The sequence below is a fragment of the Capricornis sumatraensis genome, chromosome 10, assembly GCF_032405125.1.
Source record: "Capricornis sumatraensis isolate serow.1 chromosome 10, serow.2, whole genome shotgun sequence".
NCBI classification, from domain to species: Eukaryota; Metazoa; Chordata; class Mammalia; order Artiodactyla; family Bovidae; genus Capricornis; species Capricornis sumatraensis.
In genome coordinates, this window is record NC_091078.1 from 97,222,762 (window position 1) to 97,242,413 (window position 19,652).

At 49.1% G+C, this 19,652-nt stretch overlaps 1 pseudogene; it reads right to left on the reverse strand.

Annotated features, from left to right (window-relative positions):
* Positions 1-7,467: 7,467 nt before the first annotated feature.
* Positions 7,468-10,788, reverse strand: LOC138087798 (serine/arginine-rich splicing factor 3 pseudogene; annotated as a pseudogene).
* Between the last annotated feature and the right edge of the window lie 8,864 nt (positions 10,789-19,652).

The window sequence follows — 19,652 nt, forward strand, 5'->3', positions numbered from 1 at the left end:
AGCCAAGGACTGAGACACTGGTGGGAGCAGGCGCCGGACTCAGACTTGGCTTCAGGACATAAGCTAAATCTCCCAGACCTACCTCGAAAGGCCCCTGAGACCTACTCTGGGGGAGTGACCCTGCTTTTCCTCACCCCAGCTCCCTGTGATGTCACTGGGCAAGAGTCACGATCAGGAAAGCACTAGAGGCAGCTTCCGTGGGGCCACTCCCAAGTCATGGTTGGAATGTATAGAATAGGTATCCCAGTGTTGGGGGGCAGGGATGGGGGGGCTCTGTGGGATAAGGGAAGGGAATATACTTTTGAGTGTCTTCCTTCATCATTCTGATACTCTTTGACAGCTTCTGTTTTTTTAAAAAAAAATAGCCCTTTTATGAGTCAAGGAGTATGGAATTCATGTTGCCTGGGCCCCCCAAGTATGGGGAGGGGCTGGAAGCCCCGGGCATTAGAAAGGAGTGGGTGCTGGCAGAGATGACTACAGCGTGTGTTTCTCGGGAGGCAGCAGCGTGATGGGTTTTGAAGGTAAAACTTTGAGTTTATCATGTTTTAATTTGAGGGACAGGGAGAGATGGGTTATCACCAGTTCCCCCTCATCTCACCCCACAGAAGTGGGGATCTCAAAGGAACACCTCCCAAGGAGCTGGGGCTGAGTGGATTGATTCGAGACAGGGCTGTTTGGTGCCTGTTCATCCCTACCCTTAGGCACTGGCTTCCTCACCATCTCTGCTCCACTGGGGTGTTGCCAAGTTTTTCTTATATTCAAGAGTCAGTCTCCCCTCTTGCCTCAGCTTCCTGTTCTGGGGGTGGGGAGGAAATCAGTGATACTGGAGATGACTGGTTGCTATGTTATGGGTTTGAGTTGCTTTTGACTATAAAACAATCTTGTTAGAAAAAGTATATGGGGAGGAGGGGAACAGGAGAAGGCCTCTACCCCCGCATACACACTGAGACCCATCTGAATTGGTCTCCAATCTTGTTTGTAGGGATTCTGTTGGTTGAATGCCTGAAAAGGGAGGTGGGATGGCCTTCAGATCATACCAGCTCAGCTAGCATTGCTAACCAACTGTTGCAGGCTCTGAAAATAAAAACAGTCTTGAACCCATGCTCTCTGCCTGCCTCATGATGGATTTAAAGGGAACTGTGAGTCTCTAAAGACCTGGGACCACACCTGGCTAAAAGCACTGGCTAGAGGCAGTGACATTTTCTCAAGATGCCAAAGAGCTGTCATGTGGCCTGACATCAGGCTTGGCCAGATGACCTTCAGTTACTCCCCTGAGTCCAAAAGCAAGCTTGTGATTCAGATTGATTTACAAGATGAAATGGGGATAGGAAAAGCCTGCCTGGACTTCTTGACATTCCCTGACAAGATGTATTAATTCATAGGATTGAGCAACAGGCCAGAGGAGGGACCAGTGTAAAGGAGATAGGAGTTTCAGTTGTGTTCTGAAGCAGCCAGAGAGGACACTGCAGAAGGAAGTCAGGCAGATGGTGAGTCATGGGCCCACACGCAACCAGAGAAACTTGGATGTGCGATGCTGGGGGCTGCTGCCAGAGTGGATAACAGCTGGAGCAAAAGTCTATTACAAAATAGAGTAGAGCCTGAATAGCAGTGAATTTGTATTCCTTTACATTCCACCCATTGTCCCACCTCAAGCCACACCATTTTTGGGATCTTAGTTGCCCAATCAGCAGAGAAAGTGTGGAGTCCTAAACAATGGACCATTCCCTCAGTCTTCAGACACAATTCCCTTCTGGTTTGCCTCTTTAGTAGAGGCCTGATCCCAGCCTTTTAAAAATAAAGATTATAAGATGATTTGTTAAGGAACGAAATTTGTGATACCAAAGTCCATTGGGTATTACTGTTCATGTGCTCAAAGATTTGGAAGGGAGAGCACATCCCCAGAGTGAGCACTAGTCTCCCCACTGCCTCTCCCAGATGGTTTATTAACCCAGGCTTCCCTGGTGGCTCAGAGGATAAAGCATCTGCCTGCAATGTAGGAGACCCGGGTTTGATCCCTGGGTTGGGAAGATCCCCTGGAGAAGGAAATGGCAACTCACTCCAGTATTTTTGCCTGGAGAATCCCATGGACAGAGGAGCCTGGTGGGCTACAGTCCACGGGGTCACAAAGAGTCAGACACGACCGAGCTACCGACTCTTGGTGACCCTATGGACTAACCGACGGGCTCCTCTGTCCATGGGATTCTCCAGGCAAGAATACTGGGGTGGGCTGCCATACCCTTATATGTATGTATGTATGTATATATACACATAAATTTAAAGAGAGTTTTATATATATATATATATAGGCAGGTGATTTTCAACCACGTGTAAAATCACATGGCTGTAGTCAGTGTAACCCATCCCGTACTGCAGTTCCTTCCCAAAGACCCCATATTCCTACTGAGAAGATTTGAACATTCTGATTAGTTAGACCACAAACTAAGTTGCGTGGTGAAAATAGTTCAATATCTACAATATCTACAACTATATTTGTACACATTTAAAAGCATATAAAATACCCCAAAATATTGCATCCTTGTTAATCTGCTATTCCCCAATACAAAGTAGAAAGTTACCCCCCCCAAAAAAAAAATGGAAGCATATTAAATGTTAATTTAGATATGCTTTTTCTCAGTCTTTCACAATGAAATGTTATTAGAACTCTTCAACATCTATTTCTGTATCATTTGCTAGTCTCCTTGGACCTATCTTTTACCCAGTTTATATCAAGTGACAGCACTTTATTCATTTATGAAAAACTGCGCCAAGACAAAGTATCCATTCTGGTAATTAAGGTTTTCTTACTTGTCAGGTCAGTGTATGTTAATGATTTCTATAAGATGCCTACCTTTTTTAATGAGAAATTTCAGACATAAATGTAGACTGAGTAAACTTTTCTGCCAGTCACACAGCTTCAGTATCAACGCAGCCAGTCTTTCCTCCTCACCTCATACCACACATTGCTTTTTAAATTTACTTTGAGAAAGTTCTTTGGCAGTCCAGTGGTTAGGACTGCACATTTCTACTGCAGGGGGCACAGGTTCAATCCCTGATCAAGGAACTAAGATCCTGCATGCTATGTGGCACAACCAAAAATAAGTGAGCAGGTAGTACTTCTGGATTATTGCAAAAGCCAGCTGGTCTATCTGGCCTGTTGTCACAGTCACCTTGCTAAAATAAAGAATTAGTTCAGACTATTCTTCCTTGAGAATTTAATTGCCTATAAAATGAAATCTGAACTGTAGCCCGTGTGCTAAGATATAACCCCAGCCTTATCTACATTCGTCTTAAGCTTCCATCACAGGGTGGGATTCTGTTTTCACCCTGCCCTCTGAACTTTGCTTGTTAGAGCTGGAAGCACTCCATGGAGAAAGTTTACATGTAGTAAACAGTGGGCACCCACAAGTTTGAGGGCTGGTTAACTGAAAACCTTGGGCAAAACAACACATTTAAAAAAAAAAAAAAAGAGGGCACCTGTGTGCCAGACATGATGCTTTGGTTCAGGTAAGAATTTTCAGAGGACATAAGAATGTATAAAAAATAATTAAACACTCATATTCCACACACAGCCTAAGAGTAAACAGCATGGCTGAAGTCCCCTGCCTATCCCAGCCTGGTTATAAACCCTCTAGTCTTCCCCCATCCTTGAGCTAACCATTATCCTTCACCAGCATGACTTATTTCCTGAGCAAGAGGTACATAATGGTTTTTCATGTTTAAAAACTTCACCTAAGTCTCCATCCTGTGTGCATTCATCTGTAACTCTGGTTTTGACTACTCTGCCGCTCACACTGAACCACGTAAGGGCACTTGTCCAGGAAGGTCATGAGTTAGTAGTGACTCACCGGATCAACCTCTCCAGTAAGGAAACTGCAAGTAGGCCGCTTCTCTCTGGGGCCTGATCTCAGGGATCACAAAGGGCCATTGAGGTGCCCTGTGGCCACCTCTGTCCAAACATTTGGATACCCCGCTACCCACTTCAGGTCTACTGGGAAGGAGGACTTAAACGTGGAAGAAGAGCTGGGTTGTGTTTTGTTTTTTACTGCACTGGGTACTTCTTGCTGTTTGAGGGCGGCAGATAGGGGCTTCTCATCACAGCGGCCTCTTGTTGCAGAGCATGGGCTCTAGGGCACTTAGGCTGAACAGCTGTGGTGCGTGGGCTTAGTTACCTAGAGACGTGGGGTCTTCCTGGGCCAGGGATCAAACCCGCGTGCCCTGCATTGTCAAGGCGGATTCTAAGCCACTGGGCCACCAGGGAAGCCCACAAAGAGCTGTTTCTATTATGCGCTCGTTCAACAGACATTCGAATTGTGCCAGGCCCTGGAGATAAGGAGGTGGATACGATGCAGGTTCCCCTTCAGAAAGCTCACTGGCTAATGAATGGAATAGTCACTTAAAGATCAGGAGCCTTTGGGAGTAACACTTGGGTATAACAGAAGCTACAATAAAAGATAGGTTCAGAGGAAATGGCACCCAAGAGGAGTGACAGGAAGCGTACAAGAGGTGACCTTTAAGCCTCATCTTGAAGTCTCAGGAGAGGGCATCCCAGGAAGGACTAAATGGCACAAAGGTGACAGCACGCATTCATTGAACGTAGGGAGGCAAGAATGAGGTCTAGGGGTCAGGGGCAGTGAAGAGGGACATTCCTTCAGTGTGGAGCTGGGGGCTCTGTTTCAGGGATGTCTGAGAGCAGGACTTCTCAAAGAAACGCAAGAGGAACAGGTTAAAAAGATTCTGACTCCGTAGGGCTGGGGCCTAAAGTCTGCATTTCTAACAAGCTCTCCTGATGCTGCAGGACAACACTTTAAAGAACCAGCTTGTGAGAAGCAGTCCAGTCGCTGAGTGAGTCCAGAGGCTGGCTGGCTGGTGAGGAGAGATAAGGGCACTGGAGAGAAGGGCAGTAGGTGTGAGGATCTGGTGAGGCTGGGGGGGGGGGGGGGTGGGGGGGGCCCTCGCTCCTAAACTGAGGAACTGGGTAGACCCTTGGCATGTGTGCGACTCTGCAACCCTATGCACTGTTGCCTGCCAGGCTCCTCTGTCCATGGGATTTCCCAGGCAAGAATCCTGGAGTGGGTCACCACGCCCTCCTCCAGGGGGCCTTCCCAACCCAGGGATCAAACCCGTGTCTCAGGTCTGCCTGCACTGGCAGGTGGGTTCTTTACCACTGGCATCACCTTGGGCCTCCCTGGTGGCTCAACTGGTAAAGAATCCGCCTGCAGTGCAAGAGACCCCGGTTCAATTCCTGGGTCAGGAAGATCCCCTGGAGAAGGGAACAGCTACCCACTCCAGTATTCTGACCTGGAGAATTCCATGGACTATTCCATGGGGTAAGAGACCGACTGAGTGCCTTTCACTTTCACCTGGGAAGACCTTTGGCACTTAGAGCAAAAAATACAGGAGGAAAGGAAGTATGTGCACTGAGGAACTTTATAAAATTACTGACCTGTATCCCTCATAAATATGAGTGTCACACACAATAGAGGCTAACTTTTCAGATTAAGGAGACTCAAGACATGACAAGTAAATGAAATATGTGAACCTGAATTGAGTCTGGGACAAAACAGAAACAAAAAATGCTAGACAGGACATTTTGGGGACAATTATCCAAGCTGAAATGCACAGTATTAATTAGGTTAAAATATTGTCTCAATGTTACATTTTCTGAATTTTATAATTATATAAGGATATCCTTATTGTTAGGAAATGACACTGAAGGTTAAGGACTATGATGTAACCTACTTCCAGATGGTTTAATAAACTCTAAGAGTGTGTGTGTGATGGAAACAAAGGATAAGAAAGCAAATGGGGCAAACGTTAAAAATAAATAACTCTCAGTAAGGAGGGTAGGGCTTCTCCTGCAGCTCAGTGGTATCTCCACAGTTGGTAAAGAATCTGCCTGCAATGCAGGAATCCGCCTGCAATGCAGGAGACCGGGGTTCGATTCCTGGGTCGGGAATATCCCCTGGCGAAGGAAATGTCAACACATTCCAGCATTCTTGCCTGGAAAATCCCAAGGACAGAGGAGCCTGATGGGCTACAGTCCATGGGGTCCCAAGAGTCGGACATGACTTAGAGACTTAATCACCACCAAAGCGGGTAAGGGACTTCTTTGTACTATTTTTGCGACTTTTCTCGAAGTATGATGTTATTTCGAAAGAAAACGTAGGAGGAAACAGCAGTGCTGAGCACCGCCTACGTGGACAGGGCGGGTTAAGACAGTGGACTGTACAGATTCTGGGTGGTCAGGGGGTGAACGCGAGGGGATTGCCCCGGAGAAGTATCCACACTGGGGACAGCAACTTGTCCCAGATGTGCAAACGGCAGTTGAAAGGACTGGCGTAGGACAGAGGTCTCGGTGGCGGCGGAGACCCGAGAGAAGGGGAGCAGGAGGCGGGAGGAAGGTCAGCTCCAGCGGGGAGAGGGAGGGAGAGGGCGTGGGTCCGAAGGCCCAGTGCCCCCAAGGGAGGGCCACAGAGATAAGGTAAACTCCGCCGCCTGGGGCCGGAATGTCGCTGAGACCTTGGTGAACAAAGGCTGCCCACATTGGGCGGGGGCGGAGGCGGAGGCGGGAACAGCTACTGGAGCTGGGTGATCTCGGGCAGTTCTCAGACCCTGTGACAGTGACCTAGCGGCAGGGATGGCGGGTGGGGATTACCTTGGTGATTCTAAGATCTCAAGACTGTGGTCTTTCTAATTTCCATGTGATGACGCCTGGAAGTCGTGTAAGGCCCAGGGCTTCCTGTTTGCACACTCTGAGAACCAAGAGATCAGCTCTTCGGAGGCTAGCACCTTCCAGGGATGGACAAGGGGGTTCAGCAATTCTTGCGGCAAAGTCAAATCGCCCAGCCTGGCGCCTCCGCCCACATTTCCTTTGTTCTCTCCTTTCTCTGGGCTTGTAGGCGCGATCGCGGCAATAACCAGGCTACGCCACCAGGTGGCGACGGTGCCCCAAAGTTAACCTCCTCAAGCATCTGCCTTCCAGCCGCTCTTCCCGGAATCAGCGACTGGGAGGAGCTGCGGGTCTCCAGGAGCCCCCCACCGCTCCCTGGCTTCCAGCTGCATTCAAGACCGTCCTGCCTGCTCCAGTGCAGGCAAAGCTGTGGCTCCCTTTTCAGCCTGCAATTCCTAGTAGCCTAGTTTGAAAGTATGCTTCGTGTACCACAAAGCAGGGACACCAAAAGGGGAAACAAAAAGAGGATTCAGGTGGGTTATCAGTGTATACTTTTTCAATAAATACGTCAAAGTAGTCATGGAAGAACAACTGATCTTTGTTGGGTCTCTCTATACCTCATTGTAGTTTATTTTGGATGACACGGACCAGAATCCATCTCAGTCTTCAGTATCTAATCCCTTCCCTCTTGGGTGGTCCTGACCAACTGCTAGGCCCTAACCAAGAAATAAGAAGATCTATGTTTCAATCCTGGCTCTGCCCCTAACTAGCTGTGTGGCTTTCTGGGCTTCAGAGGTCTATTTCCTTTCATTTGACCTAGACCTGCTAGGTCTAGAAAGATCTAGAAAGAACCAGACAGCTTGTGATTTCTCTTCTGAGACAGTGATCGCTCTCTTCTCCTGTCTCTAGAAAGGGACCTGCTCTGGCTGCAGGAGAAGCATCTCCATCTTGGAGATGTGCATGGAGATGAAGAACTCCTCCCGTAATCATCTGGAGGGCAATGACCCCAAGAAGGAGGTGGGCCATGATTCCTGCTTCTCTTTTCACCATTTGAGAGCTCCACTCTTCCTTGGCAGCCACAGTGTTCTGTCTAGCTCTCAGACAGCATCATCTGCACCTCCAGGATCTTCAGATTCAACAAAAGCCAAGCCAGGAGGGTCATACTTTGCAGCGGTCTATAATTAGCCACAGTGAAAGTCACTCAGTCGTGTCTGACTCTTTGTGACCCCCATGGACTGTACAGTCCATGGAATTTTCCAGGCCAGAATAATGGAGTGAGTAGCCTTTCTTTCCCTTCTCCAGGGGATCTTCCCAACCCAGGGGTCAAAGCCAGATCTTCCACATTGCAGGTGGATTCTTTACCAGCTGAGCCACAAGGGAAGCCCATAAGAGCCAGAAGCTTGTTCCAATTCTGTCTTGTTACCACTGTTTCCAAGATTACCTGCATTAACTTGACAGTCCAATGGACCAGAATCGCGAAGTCTTTTGAGACCTTGCATTAAAAATGGGGAGGTTCAAATCCACACACCCTAGGCTGGGTCTTCCTGGTCCCCTCCCGCCTGGCACCCCTGGATGCTCTCACACACTAGGCATCCATGAAATTGGCAGCAGGTCTTATCTAATAAAGAATGGGCTTGGACAGCACCCCCATCCTTCTGACCCAGGACTCCTCTCCCTTTCTTGTGACCCTGTTCTCACCTCTGCTGACATCCCCGAGGAACGCCCTTCTTTTCCAGAGAATTCATTTATCCTTGTAAAAATGAATAATATAATTATTGAAATTTAAAACTCAATTGATGAGTTAAATTACAGATTAGACCCAGCTGAAGAGACAATGCACTGGAGAAATATTCCAGAAAATTCTTTAGAATGTAACAGTAAGACAGATGGTTATCGTGCTTATAGTGATGAGGAGAGTAAGAAAGGGAGAAGAAACAGAATATAATGAAAAGGTCTCACTACAGCAAATTTGAGTCCCCAAAGGAAAGAATAGAGAAAATGGAAGAAAGTTACTTTTTAAAGGAAGAGTGCCTGATGAAAAACTTGAATCCACAAAATCAAGAAAACCCATGAATCCTAAACAGAGTAAATGAGAAGAAAGCCACAGCTGGGCACATAATGTGGGCAGAATACCAACGATGGAGGATCTTGGGCTCATTCTGGATTGAAAGCCAGAGCATTTAACACAGGGACAATTTAACAGCTGTTCACCAGCAACAATGGGAGACTTGAGACCAGAGGAGGCTGTCCACAAACGGTAGATGGTCAAGTTAGAATGTGTAACTGGCGAAACCACCTTGCAAGAATGAGAGTGAAAGGAAGAGAATTACAGATAAACAAGAACAGCGAGTTCCCCACCAAGAAAACCAAACTAGATGAACTTCCAAAGGATACACTTCAAAAGCATGGGAAAGAATCCCAGAAGGTCAGTAATGCAACAGGGCCTGGGGACCAAGCACAGTGGTCAATACACAGATGTGAATGTGGGAACAGGGTAGGTGGGCACTGCCGGCTCACACGCCCCCTCTAGGCTGTGTGCTGCAGAGACCAGGGACCATGAACACATAGCAGACAGACAGACTCTGAGAGTGCCCCACAGCCTCACAAGACTTCCGCTCAGAATCTGCGCCATCCTGTTCCCTGGAGACTGTTAGGAGCGTTATTTTCAGAGAGAAGTCTGGTTAGGTTAATGAAGGTAGTTCTGACATCTTCTTTCAATATAATTCTTGTAAGTGGTGTGTTACACATTATTGCGATCTTTGGTATTTTTCAAATACAAAGCAAAAAAAGTGATTTTTATATTGAAACCAAAAGCAATGAATCTTGGGATCCAATAGTCATTTGATGCTTATATTCAAAACAAACACCCATGGCTTCAGGTTAAAAAAAAACAAAGGCTTTGCGTTGGCTGCCAAAGCAAAGCCATCCTCCTCAGTCTAGTTTTAGCGGGGTTTTTTTTTTAAGACATCTTGGGACTTGCCTGGTGGTCCAGTGCTTAAGACTCCGTTCTTCCAGTGCAGGGGGCCCAGATTCGATCCTTCGTTGGGAAACTAAGATCCTCCATGCTGCATGACTTGGCCAAAAAAAAAAAAAAGACAATTTCATTACTGTTGAAATTGTTTCACTGTGAAAAATAAAAACAGGATGGTAATGCTGTTAAGTGTCATGGTCCTTCTCACCCTTCTTCCTAATCACACATGTCCCTGCGAAGAGAGAGCCTCTGTTAAGTTTGTCATATCCTTTTCTGGATACTTTTCTATGTACTTATAGTATTGATATCAGGAGAAGGCAATGGCACCCCACTCCAGTACTCTTGCCTGGAAAATCCCATGGATGGAGGAGCCTGGTAGGCTGCAGTCCATGGGGTCGCGAAGAGTCGGACACGACTGAGCGACTTCCCTTTCACTTTTCACTTTCATGCATTGGAGAAGGAGATGGCAACCCACTCCAGTGTTCTTGCCTGGAGAGTCCCAGGGATGGGAGAGCCTGGGGGGCTGCCGTCTATGGGGTCGCACAGAGTCGGACATGACTGAAGTGACTTAGCACTTAGCACATATGAATATGGGTGTGTGTCATTTGTATTTGTATTCATACACACACATATATCTTTGTATAAGTAGGTTGTATATATGTGTCTACCTATATAGTATATGTATATATAGATATTACACTAATAAATCATTTATCTCTCTATATATACTATATATATAACATAAAAATAACAAAATTTTTATAATTACATTTTATTTATTATTAATTGAAGGATCATTGCTTTACAATATTGTGTTGGTTTCTGCCAAGCATCAACATGAATTAAATTTTTTTTTGATATGGCAATTTCACTTCTAGGAATTTATTCCTCTGTAAATACTTACATGAGGTATATATACAAGAATGTTCACTGAAGTGTTACTTGAATATAAAAAATCAGACATATATATTATATGTGTGTGTGTATATATATATATATAGAGAGAGAGAGAGACAGAAGAGAAAGTTCTTTTTCTGCGGAAGTGCACATCTGGGAAGTCTTGCCCATCCGAGTGCACAGCCCCGCTGTATCCATGGTAACGGTCCAGGCTGCCATATGCATGACTGCCGTAAGCGTAGACCGTCATCGCTCAAATGCTCCCCTAGGGCTGGATGTCTCGATTGTTCACTTTTTTTTTCCCCCCTTTTAGTATTTACACGTGATGCTTCAGTGAAGATTCTTGTACATACATTCAGCGCAAGCAGTTAGGCAGGATAAGTTCCTGCAGAGGATTTGTTCCTGGAGATCAAGCGGTGGAGACTTTGACATTTTAATCAGCCTGGCCCACCTGCCTTCAGCGCAGCCGTGTTCATGTCCACTTCCACCCACCAATGTAGGAGCGTGTTGAAGGCCCACCCGGTTTCCAGGCTGCTGCCACCCTTCTCTTAGTCGACTCCTCTCCCCCACGAAAGTGGACAACTTGCCCTTTTCCAAACGCCACGGCCACCTGATGTTCACATACAGGGCACTCAGAGCGCCACCCCCACAGAATGCTTCCTTCCTGGGCCAAGTTGGGGAAACCCAGTGTTAACTTCCACATACTTTCCTTATTACAGGGCTTCTCCAAATCCTTCACCTGTGGGACACATTTCCAGAGAGGAGAGAGTGTTTTCCAAACCTATTTGCTCATAGCCCTTTTCCCGTGGAGCTGGGCTGCTGAGGACTGGTTTTGTGGTCACTGGTGTCTCCTCTGTGGTCATCCTTGCTTGATTCTCATGCGGTGGGGTTGCTCCCATCTCAGGGATGAGGACACTCATGTTCATCAATAGGTGAGTCACTTTTGCTTGCTTGGCCACCAACAGCAGAGGTGGGAGTTGATGTTTGCGCTTCAGTTTCCTTACTTAGTCCTCCCACATCCAAGCCGCCTTCCTGACTGTCAGTTCTGGATTTGGGCTTCAGCTCCCTGAGCCCAGAAGCCACTTCTAGGTGACTGAAATACCACTCGATTCCCGTGAGACTTCACTTTCTAATTTATCTGGGGAAATTCTCCCTTGCCTTCTCTTCCTTGGGCTCATGCTGGGTTCTGAACAACTGGTTCAGAATAAGGGGAGAAGTTGGGAACGCTTAAGTTCAGAGAGGGAAGTAAATTGTGCCCGCACCTGGGCAGAGGACACCTCCTGGCCACTCATGTTCCAGGGATGCTGGGTCTTTCCCCTGACACGCATAGGTGTTTGTTTTCCTGAGTCCCAGTCCTGGGCTTCCCTGGTGGCTCAGATGGTAAAGAATTTGCCTGCAATGCGGTAGACCCGGGTTCAGTCCCTCAGTTGGGAAGATCCCTGGGAGAAGGGAATGGCAGCCACTCTAGTATTCTTGCCTGGAGAATCCCAAGGACAGAGAAACCTGGCGGGCCACAGTCCATGGGGTCACAAAGAGTCGGACACGACTGAGCGACTGACACACACAGTTCTGGGTGAGTTAATGCTGTGATTCAGCTACAGTTCGTCTCAGCAATTCCCAGCCTGGGAGACACCCTGTCTCTCCCCTACTCCCTGCCTCACGCCTACCCTGCACCTTGAGGGCAAGGGCAGCTGGGCCGGTGGAAGCCGGGGCTGCTCACCAGCCTGGCATTTGCCGGCACCCAAACAACTGGGTTGTGGAGGGGGGAAGCTTGAGAAGCCCTGGCAGCCGCCAAGCTAGCCAGGCGAGTAGGGAAAGCAGCCAGGCGGGGCCGAAAGAGGGTGCGACGACAGGTCTGGGAGCTGTGAGGCCTGCCCAGACATCTGGCTGGCTCGGGAAGCCAGGTGTGCTGACGAGTGTGGGCTGACCCAGAGCCCAGGCCACCGGGCATCTGATGAGCAGTGCTGGGTGAGGGAATGGGTGGATGGAAAGCTCACATTCATTATCTGCAAAACACAGCTAATAGCAGGGTGGTATGAGAACGAAATGACAGTACACGTAAGGAGCTTAAGACAGTTCCAGTAAGTGCTCAAAAATGCCAGATCTGACTATTGTGAATCCAGCACAGAGGGTCCAGTGGGTTCATCTCTCAACCTCCACAGAACTCGGAAACAACAGAGAAAATCCAAAGGGCAGCAAAAATCACCTTCCACGGAGTCCTCAGGAAACCCCATTATTGAGCCCATTTTGCAGATGGGTAAATAGGCCTGGGGGCTTCCCAGGTGGTTCAGGTTTAAAGAATCCGCCTGCCAATGCAGGAGAGGTGGGTTCAACCCCTGGGTTGGAAAGATCTCCTGGAGGAGGAAATGGCAACCCACTCTGGTATTCTCGCCTCGGAAATCCAACGGACAGAAGAGCCTGGTGGGCTACAGTCCATGGGGTTGCGAAAGAGTTGGACACAACTTAGCCGCCAAACAGCAACAACAAACAGGCCTGGAGGGGCTGGAAGTTGCCACAAGTAGCAGCTGAGGCTGGCATGTAGCTCCAGAGGGCCTGATCCAAACCCCGCTCAGGGAGAGCTGGTTCCTTTGCTCCCTCCACCTTCTCTCAGCACCCACCACCTTGGGCAAGCCTGCTGAGGCAGCAGAAGCGCAGGGGGAAAACAGCCTGAGAGGCGGGGCCACCTCCTCCCCGCCCCCGCCCCGCCCCGAGTGCCCTCTCCAGGCAGCCCCCGCCAGACCCCTCCTCCCTCCCGAGCCCCACCCCTCCCCCACCCCACCCCACCCCCGCCTTGTGGGGAAACCTAGGCTCTTGGCTCTCCTACTCCAGGAAGCCTTCCCCCACCCTGACTCAGCTGCCTGGGGGCTCCAGCAGCACTCTCACCCCTGGGCGGCACCATGGAAGTAGAGGGGGGCCCCACCCTCTCCCTGTGACTTTGGTGAACCAGAGAGACCGGGAGTTACTTCCTGAGGTGTTGGCTGCGCCCGGGAGACAACTGGAAGAATTCTTTGCAGAAAGCTTCATCTAACAGTTGTCACTGAGCACCGTGCACTAGGCACATGGGCGCTGCCGCTGAGAAGCCTCAGGCTGGGGGATCCTTGGCGGGTGGCCCATTCAAGGTGTTGGGTTCAGTGACCTTGGATGGTGCTACGGTGGCCTAGAGCAGGGACCCAGGTTTCAGATCTTCAGATCAGAAGAGCAAACTCTTCATATATTTATGGATTGATTTGGCTACGCCAGGTCTTTGTTGTGGCACGTGGGATCTAGTTCCCCGAGCAGGGATCGAACCTGGGCCCCCCGCCCTGGGTTCTTGAGTCTTGGCCACTGGACCACGAGGGAAGTCCCAAACTCTTTAAAAAGCTCCAGGTTGCTTCCTTCCATGTAAGGGAGTCCTCACCCTCAAGGAACTGCTATGGTTCTGTGGGGGTTCCTTCTGCCCTGTCACCCTTCCGACAGGGCTAGTACCGTAGAAAAACCGTGGCTCTGTGTCGTGTCCACACCTGTAAAGCGTGCACGTTGCATGGTGTGGAGGAAAAGCTTGTAAACCACTGGGCACAGAGTGGGCATTACATACACAGCTTTATTTCTCAGCCTAGATGTTCATTTTCCTTTCAAATGCAAGACGCCTCAACTTCCCAGGCAGCTTGGTCTCTGTCTGAAGGTCGCGGCAAGGTCTCATGTTCCGGTTTGCCCTACTGGCCTTTCCTGCCTGCTTCCTGCCTCCTGTCCGTCCCCAGCGTGCCTCAATGATTTGCCTGTTTACAGCCCACTGTTCCTTCCTGTGAAACACCTTTCTTCCCCTGCTTTGCATAGCAAACTTCTGCCAGTCCTTCTCACCCGGCCCAGTCCTCCTCCCCAGCATTCTCAGGCCCCGGGGCAGCATTCATCACCTCTCCTCTGTTCTCTCATGGGTTTGGCCGTGAGACTGTGTGCTCAGCCGTGTCCAGCTCTTTGTGACCTCGTGGACTGTAGCCCACCAAGCTCTTCTGTCCATGGGATTTTTCAGGCAAGAATACTGGAGTGGGTTGCCATTCCCTTCTCAAGGGGATCTTCCCAACCCAGGGATCAAACCTAAAACTCTTGCATTGCAGGCAGATTCTTTACCTGCTAAGCCATCAGAGAAACCCTGGCCATGTGACTATATCATGTTTATCTTGGCTACCATTTCTCTGAGTTCTTATCTTCATGTTTCTCTGGCTCTCCGTATTCTCAACAGTGTTGCAGAAACTGAGCTGGGTAGAGGAGTTGTGCACTTTTTAGGGTGGGGAACAGGATCACCCCCAGAACCTGCAGCTTAGCTGGGCGATGTTCGTGGATTGCTCAATGTCACACTCGATGACTCCTCCTAACGCTGGTGTCCAGGCAGGAGCTGCACGGGCCTCTAGGTACTGAGGCTCCCACCTCGCCTGGGAGTGGCCAGATGGCAGTGAGTCCTGCCCCTGCACGTGGGTGGGGCAGGGCCAGGAGCCCATGTGTCTCCGTGACTGTGAGAGTAAGGCCTTCTGTCCAAGACTAGCTCAAAGGCCTCCTTGGCCAGGACTCCATCTGAACACAGAAGTCTTAGATCCTGGCCCTGAGCCCCCATAGAGGCACTGAGGCTCTGCAGAAAGTAGAATTACCCTTTAATTAGGATAAATGTTCATAGGTCTCCCCAGCCAGGCAGAATCAAATTCAGGCCAGGACATAGCACCCATGGCATGCTCTCTGGCTTCCCAGAACCTCTGAACACTCCCCACTCTGAGTCCCACTCCTCCAGGTAGAAGCCAGACCTAAGCTTTCTCAGCCTCTTTATAGCTGGGGCACCGCCTGGGCCCTGGGCCCTGCTCCGTCATTGGCAGCTGAGAACCCAGCTGGACACGGGCATCATGCAGAGGCTGCACTGTGTTTTGGGCAGGCGCCTCCTGGCATATGGAGATGAATCAGAACCAGCAACTCCAGTAGGGCCGTGGGGAAAAGACTACAATGAGGGGAGGCGTCCTGCGTCCCGGGAGCACAGACTGTGGAGACTGGTGGGGAGAGGCCCAGTCTTACTCATTTATTAATGACCCTGTCCTTCCAGCAGTGAAGTGTCCCATAAAGTAAAATGGATTGTATGTCTGAAAACATTCATTGGAGGCTGTTGTGCCACCGTTTAGTTGGGATCTTGGATAAATCACCACATCCTCAGAGCCTCCGTTCTCCTATCATCAGACTGAAAGTAGGAGGAAGGTAAAACAAGGCAATGCATGGAAAAGAGCTTTAAAAATGGTCAAGCACTGTACTAGGTTTTAAAGTTTACTTATGTATTTTTTGATTGCACTGCGTCTTCTCTGCCGCGCGTGGGCTTTCTCTAGTTTTGGCAAGAGGGTGCTACCTCTCCTCGCCGTGTGCAGGCTTCTCATTGCGGTGGCTTCTCTTGTTGCAGAGCACGGGCTCTAGGGAGTGTGGGCTTCAGTAGTTGTGGCCCAAGGGCTTAGTTGCTCCTTGGCATGTGGAATCTTCGCCCAGGGACCGAAGCCCTGTCCCTGCCTTTGCAGGTGGCCTCCTATGTACTGCGCCACCAGAGAAGTCCCAGCACTGTACTGGTTTTATTTCTAGTGCGTTTCATAGATTCTGGCACACTGTTGACACTTGAGGGTTTCTATTGACTAGATGAACAAGTAAATGAATGAACAAACCAATGGATGAGCGAATGGATAGCAGGAACTCAGGAATTGCTTTTTTTTTTTTTCAAAATACTTGATTTATAATAATTTCCCCCATTATTTGTCTTTCCTGTTATTTATTTGGCTGTGCTGGGTTTTAGTTGTGACATGTGGGATCTGACCAGGGATTAACCCTGGGTTCCCTGCTTTGGGAGTATGGAGTCTTAGCTACTGGACCACCAGGGAAGTCCCAGTAAATGCTTTATTAAAAATAAAGTATAAATAAGAAAAGTGCCACTTTTGACACGTTTACTGTCAGCCAATGGGCTTTCCTGATAGCTCAGTTGGTAAAGAATCTGCCTGCAATGCAGGAGACCCTGGTTTAATCCCTGGGTCAGGAGGGAGGATAGGCTACCCACTCCAGTATTCTTGGGCTTCCCTTGTGGCTCAGCTGTTAAAGAATCCGCCCGCAATGGGGTAGGCCTGGGTTCGATCCCTGGGTTGGGAAGATCTCCTGCAGAAGGAAATGGCAACCCACTCCAGTATTCTTGCCTGGAGAATCCCATGGAGAGAGGAGCCTGGCGGGCTACAGTCTATGGGGTCGCAAGAGTCAGACACGACTGAGAGACTAAGCACACAGCACAGAGTGAGCTGAGAGTTTCACAAAGCTTCTCTCACTTAATTTTCACTGTAACCTTGTGAGATGATTGTTTCCACTGTAAGGATGAGGAAACTGAGGCCCAGAGATGTTAAGTAGTTTGCCTAAGGTCACATACCTAGTGGGTGGCAGGGCTAGGATTCGCGTTCCTGGCTTCATTCTCAGCTACTTGTTATAATCCATTCTGCACTATTGCTGTTTCTGTTGTTCACCCCACGGACTGTAGAACACCAGGCTTCTCTGTCCTCCACTATCTCCCGGAGTCTCCTCAAACTCATGTCCATTGAATTGGTGATGCCATCCAATCATTTCATCCTCTGTCATCCCCTTCTCCTTCTGCCTTCAGTCTTTCCCAGCATCAGGGTCTTTTCCAATGAGTCATCTCTTCGCATCAGGTGGCCAAAGTATTGGAGCTTCAGTTTCAGCATCTGCACCATATGCACAGGCACTTTCCAACCTGTCACCCAGCCTCTTATTACTACATAAAAACACAACTCTAATCCACCATTCTGACGCATCTCTATAACTCCTGGCAGGGCCACCGTTTGACTTGACAAATCCAGAGAGCGAGTCAAGAATGGCAGTTTCCTGAGAGGCCGTTTCCCCTAAAGGGTCCTTGTTTCTACCCACAATGGTGCCAGAAGTGAAGTCTTTACCTCTCTCTGAATCTCTTTGACCTGGGACCTACGTATCCTCCACGGGTTGCCAGAGCAGCTGCACCCAACCAATCTCTTCCTCTTATCTCATCTGCCCCTGGAGGTCAGCGGGATGAAAAACATCACCTTCATCATAAGAAAGAGCCCAAGGTCGCTGCTGCCACAAGTCCGCACAGGAATGCAAGCCCAGATATTTGAACTCTGAGGCCAGAACCTCCTCTCCTGAATGCTTAAGATATGAGCCAGAAACTACCTGGACACAGGAGAGGTTTCCTGGAATGGGAGAAGGGGAACTGGCTCAGGGCAAAGGGCCTTAGCCAATCAGCCTTTGCTCCACTGATTCCTTTGGGGCCCTTGCAAGGGACAGTGTATGTGTCCAGGATAACAGCTTTGGTGTCCCTCTTGTGTGGCAGATGTAAGGATTCGGAAGTGGAGAGGAAAAATACTTTCCTGTACAGCAGCTGGGATGCCCCTGAGAGACAGGAAGAATCTTGCTGTGTCAGATATGAAGTCAGCCAAACCAGGGGAGCTGAATAGCAGCAAAAATCAGGGGGTGTTGGGATTAGAAGGCCAGTGTTTGGGTCCTCGGTTTGCTGTGACCGCTGCGCACATTCACAGGATGCTCCTTTTGGACCAGATTGTGGTGCATCCATGGGGACACCTCAGCTCGGTGATGCTCAGGAGGGATGAGACACTCCAGGACTATCAAGAAATCTGGGTCAATCCTGTTTTCATTCTTTTCCCTGCTGGCTGCTTTGAGCAGTTTAATTTAACTGAAAGGCAAAATCCTTTAATCACCAGATCTAAATCAAGGCATGACATTTGGGGTAATAGCGGGGGAGAGCAATGACGAGTGGGTAAGGTGAGGCTGCAGGGAGACAAAGCCTGAGGAGGAGTCCAAGTTTGGTCTTAGCTGCTGGCAGGAGAGCCTGGCCCTCCCTTTTGCTCTTAGTCGCTAACAGTATTGGTGGCAGACACCCTGAGGACTCAGGAGGAGAGACTTGGTAAATTATGGTTTACCTCTAAGGACAGCCTTTGGGAGCACATGTCCACACAAAGGGCTTGTATGGGAAAGTTCATAACAGCATTATTCATAATACCAAAAACTGGAAACACTTCAGGGGCCCATCATTGCACTCAGCCACTCAGTCGTGTCTGACTCTTTGTGACCCTGTGAACTGTAGCCCTCCAGACTCCTCTGTTCATGGAATTTTCTCGGCAAAAATACTGCAGTGGGTTGCCATTTCCTACTCCAGGGGATCTTCCCGACCCAGAGATCGAACCCGTGTCTCCTGCCTTGCCCGCAGATTCTTTACCACTGTGCCACCTGGGAAGCAAGATAATAAACCAACTGTGTTGCCCCCACACAGTGGACTAGTACTGGGCAATAAAGAGGAATGGACTCCTGACATGCTACAGCAGGGATGACCTGCAAAAACATTATGCTGACCGGAAGAAGCCGGACACAAAAGACCACAAATTGTTGAGTCTGTGTACATGAGATTTCTAGAAAAAGCAAAACTTAGAGACAGAAAGCAGATTAGTGGTGGCCTGGGCTTGGAATGGACACAGATTGACCACAGATGGCCCTGGGGGAATTTTTTGGAGTGGTGGAAATGTTTTAAAACTGGATTGTGGAGATGGTTGCACAATTCTACAACTTCACTAAAGCTTATCAATGTGCACACTTCAAACGGGTGGATTTTTTGATATGCCAATTATACATAATAAAAAGTCCATCCTGGAGCTCCCCTGTATGCCAGGCTTGGAGTAGAGACCTTCCACCTCGTCCTCACGGAGGAGAAGAAGGCTTGTGTACAGTGGTTCTCAAAGAGTACCCTCTGGAATACAGGAGCAGCAGCCCCTGGGGGGTTGTTAGAAATGTAGATCTCACAACTGCTGAATCAGAAATCTGAATGGGAGAGTCAGAACTGATGCTCTGGTGGTGGGGCCCAGCAATGGGAACTTGGACCACCCTCCAGGGGAGTGAGAACCATGGTCTGATGAAAGGGGGAGAGAACAGGAAAGTCGTGGATGTTGCGCACCCACCGTGTGCAGCCGCTGGCCCGGCCCTGAGTGACTCATCCTCACAGCATCCATCGGATGTCAGTATTATTGGCCCCATTTTGCAGACCAAGAAACTAAGGTTCAGAGAGGCTGAGAGACTTGCCAGTTA